We start from the raw sequence: 10901 nt of genomic DNA on the forward strand, positions 1-10901 counted from the left end.
CATGTTTGTTCATTTATTAAATAAACGAACATAAACGAACTTCACACCAAATATTTCACGAACAGTTCGTTGAAATTTAGTTCGTTTACAACCCTGTGTGTGTGTGTGTGAGAGAGAGAGAGAGAGAGAGAGTCTGATAAGGTGGGAGTGGGGACCATGTCTTTATAGTGAGTCCTATAACCGATTTATGTGACTAAGTGTACCCTCTTCATTGTATGTTGTAGTAACGATCGCAGACACTAATCACCCACTTCGATTGATCAGTCCAGATTGTAGCTAGGAACCATAGGTGGGGATGTCAACCACGTATAGATCTATACATATGTATCTCGATCCGAAGATTAACGGTTATAGTAGTGTGTGTATGCTAAGTGTTTAGACTCAGCTAATGAATATTGTCTAACTAAAAATCGCTTAACTAAAAAGTTTGTGAATAACTCTCATCCCTAACTTAATTGTGATTAAGTCATGAGGCATAATGAATTTCATTCTCTAAAGTTTATAAAAGTCGTGTATGTTTGACATGTATGGAAAAGTGTATTGTATTCGCTTTTATAAAGATGTATGTTTCAAAGTAATGAACATATGTGTATGTATAAATTTTATGCATTTAAACATATAAATATATATGGATAGTAATAGCTTGAATCCTTGTAATACTACAAAGTTTTATCACGTGTTTGTTATAATATACCATGTCATATAAAAATCATAAATTTTTGTATCATGTAACATTTGTTGTGTGGACCGGTTATTTCACAATAAAAATTCCATAATATATATACGAAAAGTTTTTACTAGTTTATTTGTAACAATAAGTTACATTGTTAAATAACATTTTATATTCTAGTATAAACGAAGCATATAGGCACATGTACCACCCCCCCCCCCCCCCCCCCCCCCCCCCCGCGGAAAGGATTAAAATAATAAGAATGGCTCGTAAGCTCTCATTCTTGAAACGTGAGTTCTAATCGTTCGGATTCGGTTTCTTTGAAAATTTTGACGTGAGAAACCGCAAATCCACAATTCTTGAACTTTGAAATACTTTTGGGTCCATTTAGTAATGAATTTAAACCATGTGGGTTGTTTTGTTACTTTACTAAACGATAGGAGCTTTTTGGTAATTTAATTAAATGAATAGGATTGTTTTTGTAAAAAAACCAAATGAGGGATTGTTTTACATAAATGGGTTTAATATTTGGGGTTGAGACTTATTTTGAATAATGGGTTTAATAGTGGGGGTATTTTTGTCATTTTATAAAATGACTGCAACGTAGGGCTTTTATACTCGTCATTGGACTAATCGAATACGGGAATCACTATGAACGAACGTCAAGGCAGTCACGAAGGAATCACGGAGGCAAAAAGGAAATCGGAAGCATAATTGATTTGGGATGGAAAAGGGTCGATCCTCGTCTGATCGGGGAAAGAAATCGGCATCGATTTCGACTGATTGAGAAGACGATCGAACGGGATCGTCATAGAAACGAGGGAGGGGAAAGCTGGAATGAACGAAGCAGCGGGGGAAGACGCTTACAATGATAGCGGCACTTCGTTGGTCGATTAATCGCGAAGAGGCCAAAGGGGAGAAACAGCGAACCTGTGGTAGTCTTCGGTGGGTGCAACGAGGAGCTGCTCAAGCAACTTCTCGGCTGCTTTCTTCGATTCCAGCAGTGGTGTGCGAAGGCAAGATGCGTGCGTGAGGTACGAGAGGCGGAGCCAGACGGGGATTTCCAGGGATTGTCGAACTTCGGTGTCTCCCTTCCACTGTTTGCTCGATGAAGAATGTAAGTGGACGGGGCTGTTTCTGCAGCTCCTTCGTTCTTTTTTTTATTTGTTTTGATAAAAACCGATAAAAAAACAGGATTGGTTGTTGAATCTTGATAGCAAGAGATTGAGAAGGAAGAAGACAGGGGAAGAACAAGAATTCAATGGGTGTTTAGATTGTTTCATTTGACGGGGGAAAATGAGGCATTTGTTCTTGATTGTTCTTGGCAGTAATTTCGAAGAAGAAGAGAAGAGAAAACAATTTCTTTTTGTTTATGATGTTTGATCTTGGTTGAATACGACGAAGCAGACAGAAAAAGAAATATGGAGGTGTTTGCGTGTTGATTTTTTTAATAATTGTATATTGTTTGAGTGTTCATTTTAACATTGCACAAAACTTAACATTGCATATGTTTTGTTTGAGTGTGGTTTTGGTTTGTAAGAACTAATGGCTGTTAAATTCTTTGTATAGTTTAAAATAATGAATTTGGTAGCATAATGTTGTATATTCATGCTATATATATTACAGCCCCATATAACCTTACGTACTAAACTTTCTAAACTGCATTGTTTTGTTAAGGTTATTCCTGAAAAACATTGGCTACGTGATATGATATGCTAAAAACGTATCTTCCTAGTAAAATTTCGTGATTTCCTGAAACAAGGTTTATTCCGATCGTTCATGTTTCATGAGTCTCTTGCCATCATGATACAAAGATTGCAACGTAAGAAACAACGCAGGTCTGTGATTTTTTTTTTTCATTTGTTTTTACGTGATTTTTTTTTTCTTTTAAATTAAGTTGACTTGATTTTTTTCTTTAATTTTGTTCTAGGTCGTCAATTCAATTGACTTTCGAGAATTGTATATGATTACAAACATTATTTTTGAATCTCATTGAATTGGCTTAGGTTCCAGATCAGCATCTAATCAAAGTAATCCTTAGTATTGATTTTCATCTAATTGTGACTCTAGTTTGTAGTTTCTTCTCACTCTTACCGTTGGAATTGCTCAATTTCTCCTAATTCCTTTGATGATCTCATTTGTCAAGACTACAAAATTGCTCTATTACACGACTTTTTTGTCTAAGGTACTTCCAGTGATCTGATTAGACTTGTGGTATGTGTTTTTGCAATAATTATTCAAAATATTTTAATATTTTGCCATTTAGTGTCAGATTCTATTGCTGTGAATATTCAATACATCTCCTTTAGTGAAATGCCTATGATTCCAGTTGTATGTTAATCTTTGTTTCGATTTTTATAACTACAGGATGAGGTTCTTTGGTGATGATGTGATATAACAATTTTCATTTTTGTCCAATGCATATCTTGATGTTAGTTTTCTATTCTTCGTGAGCTATTGTTAAGAGATTGATATCTGAGAATCGTGTTAAGAGATTGATATCTGCTAGTTAAAAGTTACAATATCTGCCTGTCATGTATGCATATCATATTTCATTGTGTTTGTTATTTATAAAAACAATCATTATATCACCTAAGTCTAAGTGTGGGGGTAAGTGTTCTTGATTGAAGGTGCTAAAGTTAAGTTTGGGATACATTACCTGTATGTTAAATGAAATGTACAAAAGTAACTTAACTAAAGAGTTCAGTTAATTTTTGGTTGATTTTGTTCTAGTTCGTTAATTGCACCGATTTGGTGAATTACTTCTGGTTTGTGATTGCCACTGTCAAATTGGTTGCTTTCCAAGTGTTGATTTTCATGTGGTTTGTGATTATTTCTAGTTATATCGATTCATGTATGTAATGCTACATTCCTACTTGATCATGATAATTTTAATGTTAAATAATACATTGTTTCCTTTTGTGCAGTACATAATGAATGATACTGAAGTTGATATTCACCCTATCGAACCACATATAACTGAGGATGTTGATGTGGAAGATTTGTCAAAAGCAACATATGAATCTGAAAAAATTAATGAGGACGATGGCAATGGTGAATGTGATAAAGATAAAGTTAATGATGAAAGCATAGTAGGAAAGGTTTTCGATACAACTGATGATGTGTATAACTTTTATAATGATTATGCATTTATACATGGATTTGGTATACGTATTCATACTACATTTAAAAATAAGGGAACAAATGAACCTTATCGAAAGATACTTGTATGCGACAAAGAAGGTTTTAAACGGGAAGATGGTGATACTTCAAGTGGACATGAGAAAAAACGTCGTAGAGAAGTTAGAATTGGCTGCAAAGCAATGCTTCGAATTTCAAAAAGGAAGGATGGGAAATGGATTGTGGACTTGTTTGATGAGACACACAATCACGAATTGAGCATCACACCAACGAAGGTGATGAAGTGTGACAACCCAAAATTTTCTAACTTGCATTCTTCATTCCTTATCAATAATAGACTCGTTTGGGTATCTTGTAGTACCATTTAGAGTCTATTGGAGCGTTCTAAACGTGTTATAATCAAGGTTGGAGTGTGGAAAAGGGTTAACTCAAAGTGTAGGAATCAAAAAGAGGCCAAACACTCCAACACATGGAGTGTGCGGCCACACACTTGAGTATGCGGCCACACACATGTGTTTGCGGCCTCACACCCTTCCCAACCGCACACTCCACCTATATATACCACACTTAGTCATTTTTGAACACTTCCTTCACTTCTTCAAGCATAGAACACGAAATCCTCTCAAGTATCATCCATTCTCCTTGAAGATCTTCATAAAAGGTACCAAGAACACAAAGAACACCATCTGGCCGCACACATGGCAGCACACACCATCTGGCAGCACACACCATCTGGCAGCACACATGGCCACACACATGTGCTGGCAGCACACCTGGCCGCACACACACATATAGTGTGTATTTTGGCCATACACCCTCTTGTATAGCCTTATAAACCCTCATACAATCATATATGATTGTAACACTTCATTATAAGTGTTTACTAGTCCCTAAGGTGGTCCCAAAAACATCAATTAGTCGTTCATAACACTAATTATATCCATATATGTGTCAATATATGCTAAATAGGATTCGCGTGTGTACTCAAGCCACCACTTGATACTTAGCAACTGATCCAACATTTTCATCAGAACCACTCACTACAGGTGAGTTCATACCCCTTAATCAATGTTTTAAACTGTTTTTAGATGTTTTATGGGGGGATACAAGTAGAATTATGCTAATTATTATATCAATCACATGTGATTAATAAGCAGCATTCAAATGATTGACTACTCATTAGTCGTTTTACTAAACAGTTTCCTTCAAATGTCTTTCATAAACACTTTATGTGTTTAAAACTCCTTATTTCTCTGTACATTTTACTATGTGTATTACTTTTCAAACTTATTTTAAATTGTGTTTCAAACAAATGTTTCTTTATACTAAACCGTTTTATCAAACCCATGCCTTCAAAACCGTTTTATAGTTTGACATCAAGTCGATCTTTTCTTAAGATAATAATTATGCTCAAAGGTTTTACAAAACTTATTTATGCTTTTATATTATAAATTGCATGCCTCTATATGTATAGTTATATAAGAAATGTTTAAAAGACTTAGGAAGGCTATCCACCATATTTCCTTCTTCTCGATTTGGATGTGGTCTGGTGGGATATCGGGTACTCGTCCGAAGGTCGTTTAAATATTAGTTATATATCATGTGTACATATATAGTCATAAAAGATCTTCCAGTTCATCCCATGCCCTTGAGTAGCAAGGGTATACATCCATGTCCATACGTACCAGTTAGATTACTAGTAAACTACCATATGGGTAGTTTAGGAAGATACTAGAACTATTATTAGAACACGATATCATACAAAGAGTCAGTTCATTCATGAGTCAATACTTGCTAGATAGAGAGAGAACACACGTTACAACTAGCACACGCAGAACATTACAGTACATTTACATGAGTACATTTACATGAGTACCTTTACATGAGTACATTTACATGATTACATTTACATGAGTACATTTACATGAGTACAATTACATGATTACGTTTACATGAGTACATTTACATGAGTACATTTACATGATTACATTTACATGAGTACATTTACATGAGTACATTTATATGATTACATTTACATGATTACGTTTACATGAGTACACTCACACAAATTTCTAGTACATTTTATATGTATAGATTACGTTATATAACCCTCATTCTTATCTTTACCTTGTGATTCAATCACATAATCGACGAGATAGATTGGATTTAATATCCTAGTACCCAAGGATACATTGCGGGACTGACCATTCCTAGAATCTCTGTTAGCTACAGAGGTAAAAGCACATCCACGAATGTCAACGGTTGATACCATTACAGGTATACTTTAAGGGATTTACTGTTCCTACACCCAGCTGTTAGCAACAGAGGTAAATGCACATCTACGGAAGTCTAAAGTTAACATTGTAGTTACCCTAGTACCAAAGGGTAATACTTAGGTTAGTTATATTATTACCTTTATTTTGTGACTCATTCACATAACCGATGAGGTGAATTATATTTGAGTATCCTAGTACCAAAGGATACAATTTCTTATAATAATAGTAGTAGTAACACAGTCGGGTCTTGGTAGAAGACTACAAACAGAACAGTAGGGTCTTGGTAGAAGACTCCCTTTTATAATAGTAGGAATCATAGGGATTTCTAGGGTTTTACAAATGTTTACAGTTGTTTTACATACATTTTCAATACTTACAATTCATGTACATACAAATTTATACTTACAAATACTTACTTACGAATTAAGACACTAAAATACTTATGATCTCACCAGCTTCAAAGCTAATACTCGCTTTCAAAATTACTTGTATCCTCAGGTCATCATAGAAAGGTACTGATGCAAGGAATAGGGAAGATGGAGCTCGTTGAAGAATCATATTTCATTTTGATTTATGCCTTAGTGTTTATCAAAATTTGACAGAACACACTTGTATAATAATTATATTATTAGTGCAATGGATGATGTTGTTGCTTGTTTACTACTTTACATTGTTGTGATATTGTACATGACGTCCTCCGCCCCAGAACGTTTCCGTCGTTCTTGGTTCTGGGGTGTGACATGAAGCATCGGTCTCATTCGAAGTTCCACCGCACAATAGAATGTAAATCTGTCATAGTGCAACTTAAACAATCAGGACTGAAACCTTCTCAAATTAAAAAGGCTATTGATGCAATGAAAACCTCAAATGAAGTTGATGTAACTTCAAAACAATGCGTTGATGTATTATCTGAGCAACGAAAACATAACAGAGGACGGGAGTTCTATGGACTAATAAAACATCTACAAGATAAAGCATTGGTGGATAATGATCAGTATTTTGTTATGGATTTGTGCAGTGACGGGTGTCCTAAAAATATTTTTTGTGCTGATGGAAGATCAAGAGACGATTTTAGTAAATTTGGAGATGTTGTGTTTGATGTCACTTATATGACAAATAAATTCAAGATGCCTTTTGCTCCATTTATAAGGGTGAAACATCTTGAACAGTCTATACTTTTTGGTGGAGTGTTGCTAGAAAACGAAAAGGAAGAAACTTTTGTATGGTTGGTTGAGCATTTCTTAAAATGTATGTTTAGCAAGTATCCGAAGGCTATTATTACTAATCAAGACAAAGCTATGGGTAATGCAATAAAAAGTATTTCCAAATGCTAGACATCGCTTTTGTGCATGGCATATAAAAAAGCATGAATTGGAGCACCTTCGACCGTATGTTTCCCTTTATAGTGATTTTCAAGAATCATATAAAGAATGGGTAATGGGTGACACAATTGAAGAATTTGAAACCAGGTGGGAAGTTATACGTGATAAGTATAATCTTGAAAACAATTGTTGGATAACTGATATGTATAACCAACGAGTACATTAGGCTAAAGCCATTTTAAAGGATATTTTCTTGGTCGGTATGTCAACAAGTGGACGAAGTGAAAGTATTAATTCATTTTTTGATGATTTTGTTAAGTCAAGTACCATGTTGAATATTTTTTAGTACAATATGACAAAGCAGTTACTTCACGAAGGGCCGCCGAAGAAGATGAAGATTTCAAGACTATGAACTTGAGGCCGGTTCTTTCCTCTATACATCCAATTGAAGCAAAAGCAGGTGAGTGTTATACTAGAAAGGTATTTGAGATTTAAAAAAAAGAATGGATAGAAGCTACTAACAATTTACCACATGAGACTATAAGCAAAAGTAAAGAAGAAATCAAGTATCGAGTTGGACAATTGGACATTGACAAAAAATATTGGCGGATTGTTATGTTATGTAAACATAGCTTATATGTGATGAAGAAAAGGCATGTTGATACACTTTCGAGTCATTATATTTTTACCTCGGTGGACCCTTAATGCTAGGTACAAGGTGGGTAAGCGTAGCATCGGACTCGAAGAAATGAATAACGGAAATGGGGTTAGTGCTTAGAATTTATGGTGTGTTCGTTCAAATTTTTATAAAGTAATTGAACAAGTAAAAGACTCCCCTTCAGAAATAGAAAATGTCAAAAACATATTGATAAAGCTCTTACAAGATCAAGCAATACGGAAAAAACCTTTACTAGTTGAGAACATATCTCAAGGTTATTGTGTGAGAATGTCACAAGTCGATATGACGCCTCAGTTATTTGTCCGGGATCCTCTTGCTCCAACTAACACGAAAGGGCGTCCTAAAATTGCTAGTAGAATTAAGTCTTCTTTAGAAGTGAAAAAAAAACAAACATGCTCTTATTGTCAAGGATTAAGTCATTGTGCTACTAGTTGTTCTAAAAGAAAGGTACATATAGTAGTAACTTACTTTGTTATGATTTTGTAGTTCTTATATTTATATAATAATCTATTTATATTTTCATGTATCAGGTAGATGAATCGTTGCAAGAGAAACAATGATGGGATATGTAGTTGCTATGATTTTGGTTGAGTCTCCTCTTTTTTCTAGCTTAGGTTAACTGTCCTTTTTTGTTATAGTTTTAAATAATTGTCTTTTTTCTAGTTTTGGACATAAATTGTGTGCGTTGCTGTTTTGAAATTAAAATTTTGAATGGTTACTACTATTATGTGTAAAAAAAAGTATGGCGTCATTAGGTATAAAAATGAAAGTATGATGGTATTATGTCTAAAAAATGAAAGTACGATGCTATTATGTGTAAAAAATGAAAATACAGGGGTATTATGTGTAAAAAGTGAAAGTACGATGCAACTACGTGTGGAAAACGAAAGTATGGGGGTATTATGTGTAAAAAACAGAAGTAAGGGGGTATTATCTATAAAAACTGAAATTATGATGTTATTGTGTGTAGAAAACAAAAGTATGGGGGTATTATGTGTAAAAAATGAAAGTGTGATGCAATAATGTGTAAAAAATGAAAGTAGGGGTTTTTATGTGTAAAAAACAGAAGTATGGGGGTATTATGTGTAAAAACTAAAAGTTTGATGTTATTATGTGTAGAAAACAAAAGTATGGGGGTATTATGTGTAAAAACCGAAAGTACGATGTAATTATGTGTAAAAATGAAAGTAGGGGGTATTATGTTTAAAACACGGAAGTACGGGGATATTATGAGTAAAAACTGAAAGTATGATGTTATTATGTATATAAAACAAAAGTATGAGGGTATTATGAGTAAAAAATGAAAGTACGATGCTATTATGTGTAGAAAACGAAAGTATGGGGATATTACGTGTAAAAAATGAAATTACGATGCAATTATGTGTAAAAAATACAAGTACGTGGATATTATGTGTAAAAACTGAAAGTACGATGTTATAATGTGTAAAAAAAGGAAGTACGGTGGTATTATGTGTAAAAAATGAAAGTATGCGGATATTATGTGTAAAAACTGAAAGTACGATGCTATTATGTGTATAAAATGAAATGACAATGCTATTGTTGAAAGTATTATTATGTTAATAAGAAGATTGGTTCAAGTACATATTTCAAGCTGAAACAAAAAATGCCAAAAATAGGACAACACTATATATAAAGTTACTAAATCCTTATAACTAATGACAATAAACTTCTAAATCTACCAAACAAGAGTGATGAACATTATACCCAATGATGTCTGTTTTTCCTTTTTACCCTTCCTTCCTCAAGTTTCATAGTAGTCCACAAATTAACCCTATTGCCCCTCTTGCTCATTGGTAAGGATTGTTTTCCCTTTTTACCTTTCCTCTTGAAGCGATATATTATCTGCCACATCGATGACATGCAAAAAAAAGATCAATGAGGTTTTAAGAAAATTGGAACCTTCATATGTAATTACTGGAGCAACTTATATCCACATGGAAGCCATTCATTAAGACCAACACTATAGCTAAATGTTAGCAATAAAATCTTTGTATGATAATTCCTTAAAATACAATAATCATGGTAAAATGTCCAACTCGTCTTTTACTAAAATGTCCAAGTTTTTGCCACTTCAAATAGCTTTCTCCTTGCATTTGGATATCTACCCATATGATATTTATCAATAAAAATCTTCAAAAGACATGAATGCCCTTACAAGTGTTTTTTAATAAAGAAAAATGATTACTTACCAGAGCTAGACAAGGATTGTAATGTGTCATGACTTTAATATATTTGCACAAAGATCTTTAATAAGTTGTTTCCACCCTTGATACAATGTTTCATCCACTTCCCAATTCCACCATAATTGTGACCCAAATACTGTCTTTCTCTATCCTACCCAATCCTACACAATGCCAAAATGCATTAGCATCATAAAAAGGAGTAAAAGGAAATGAAGAGACTGAAAGACTACCTGCAATAGGAATGTTGGTATTGATAAATTGAAAGAATTCTCACTTTCCTTAACTGAAATAGAGAAAGCCCATGTTTTTTAAAGGGAGAATTGACACACAAATAGAAAATTTTGTATCAATTGTCACAACTTACAATTGATGACTTCAATGGATGAAGGTAATTGACCCTTGAATTTTCAATTAACGATAACAGATTTCCACTGATACTAGATCGATGCAAATAGAACAAGAATCAAAGGGAAAAATCAGAAAGGTTCACAATTGAATCATTCCCCAACCATCTGTAGTCCTCTTTCGCCAACATTATTACAATTTCTTCAATTCAAGTCATATCGTCGTTACTGACCTGGTGGATCGAAACCACAAATAAGAAAAAAA

At 33.9% G+C, this 10901-nt stretch overlaps 1 long non-coding RNA gene across 2 annotated transcripts; it reads left to right on the forward strand.

The window, feature by feature from the left end:
- Positions 1 to 1262: 1262 nt before the first annotated feature.
- Positions 1263 to 2262, forward strand: LOC111919895 (uncharacterized). Of its 2 annotated transcripts, none has more exons than XR_006191885.2 (2): positions 1263 to 1787; positions 1865 to 2262. It is a non-coding gene; the product is annotated as an uncharacterized LOC111919895 (long non-coding RNA). The 2 variants fall into 2 exon arrangements; XR_002859633.3 differs by having other exon boundaries at positions 1888 to 2262.
- The last annotated feature ends 8639 nt before the right edge of the window (positions 2263 to 10901 follow it).

The sequence above is a fragment of the Lactuca sativa genome, chromosome 5, assembly GCF_002870075.4.
Source record: "Lactuca sativa cultivar Salinas chromosome 5, Lsat_Salinas_v11, whole genome shotgun sequence".
Taxonomy (NCBI): Eukaryota; Viridiplantae; Streptophyta; class Magnoliopsida; order Asterales; family Asteraceae; genus Lactuca; species Lactuca sativa.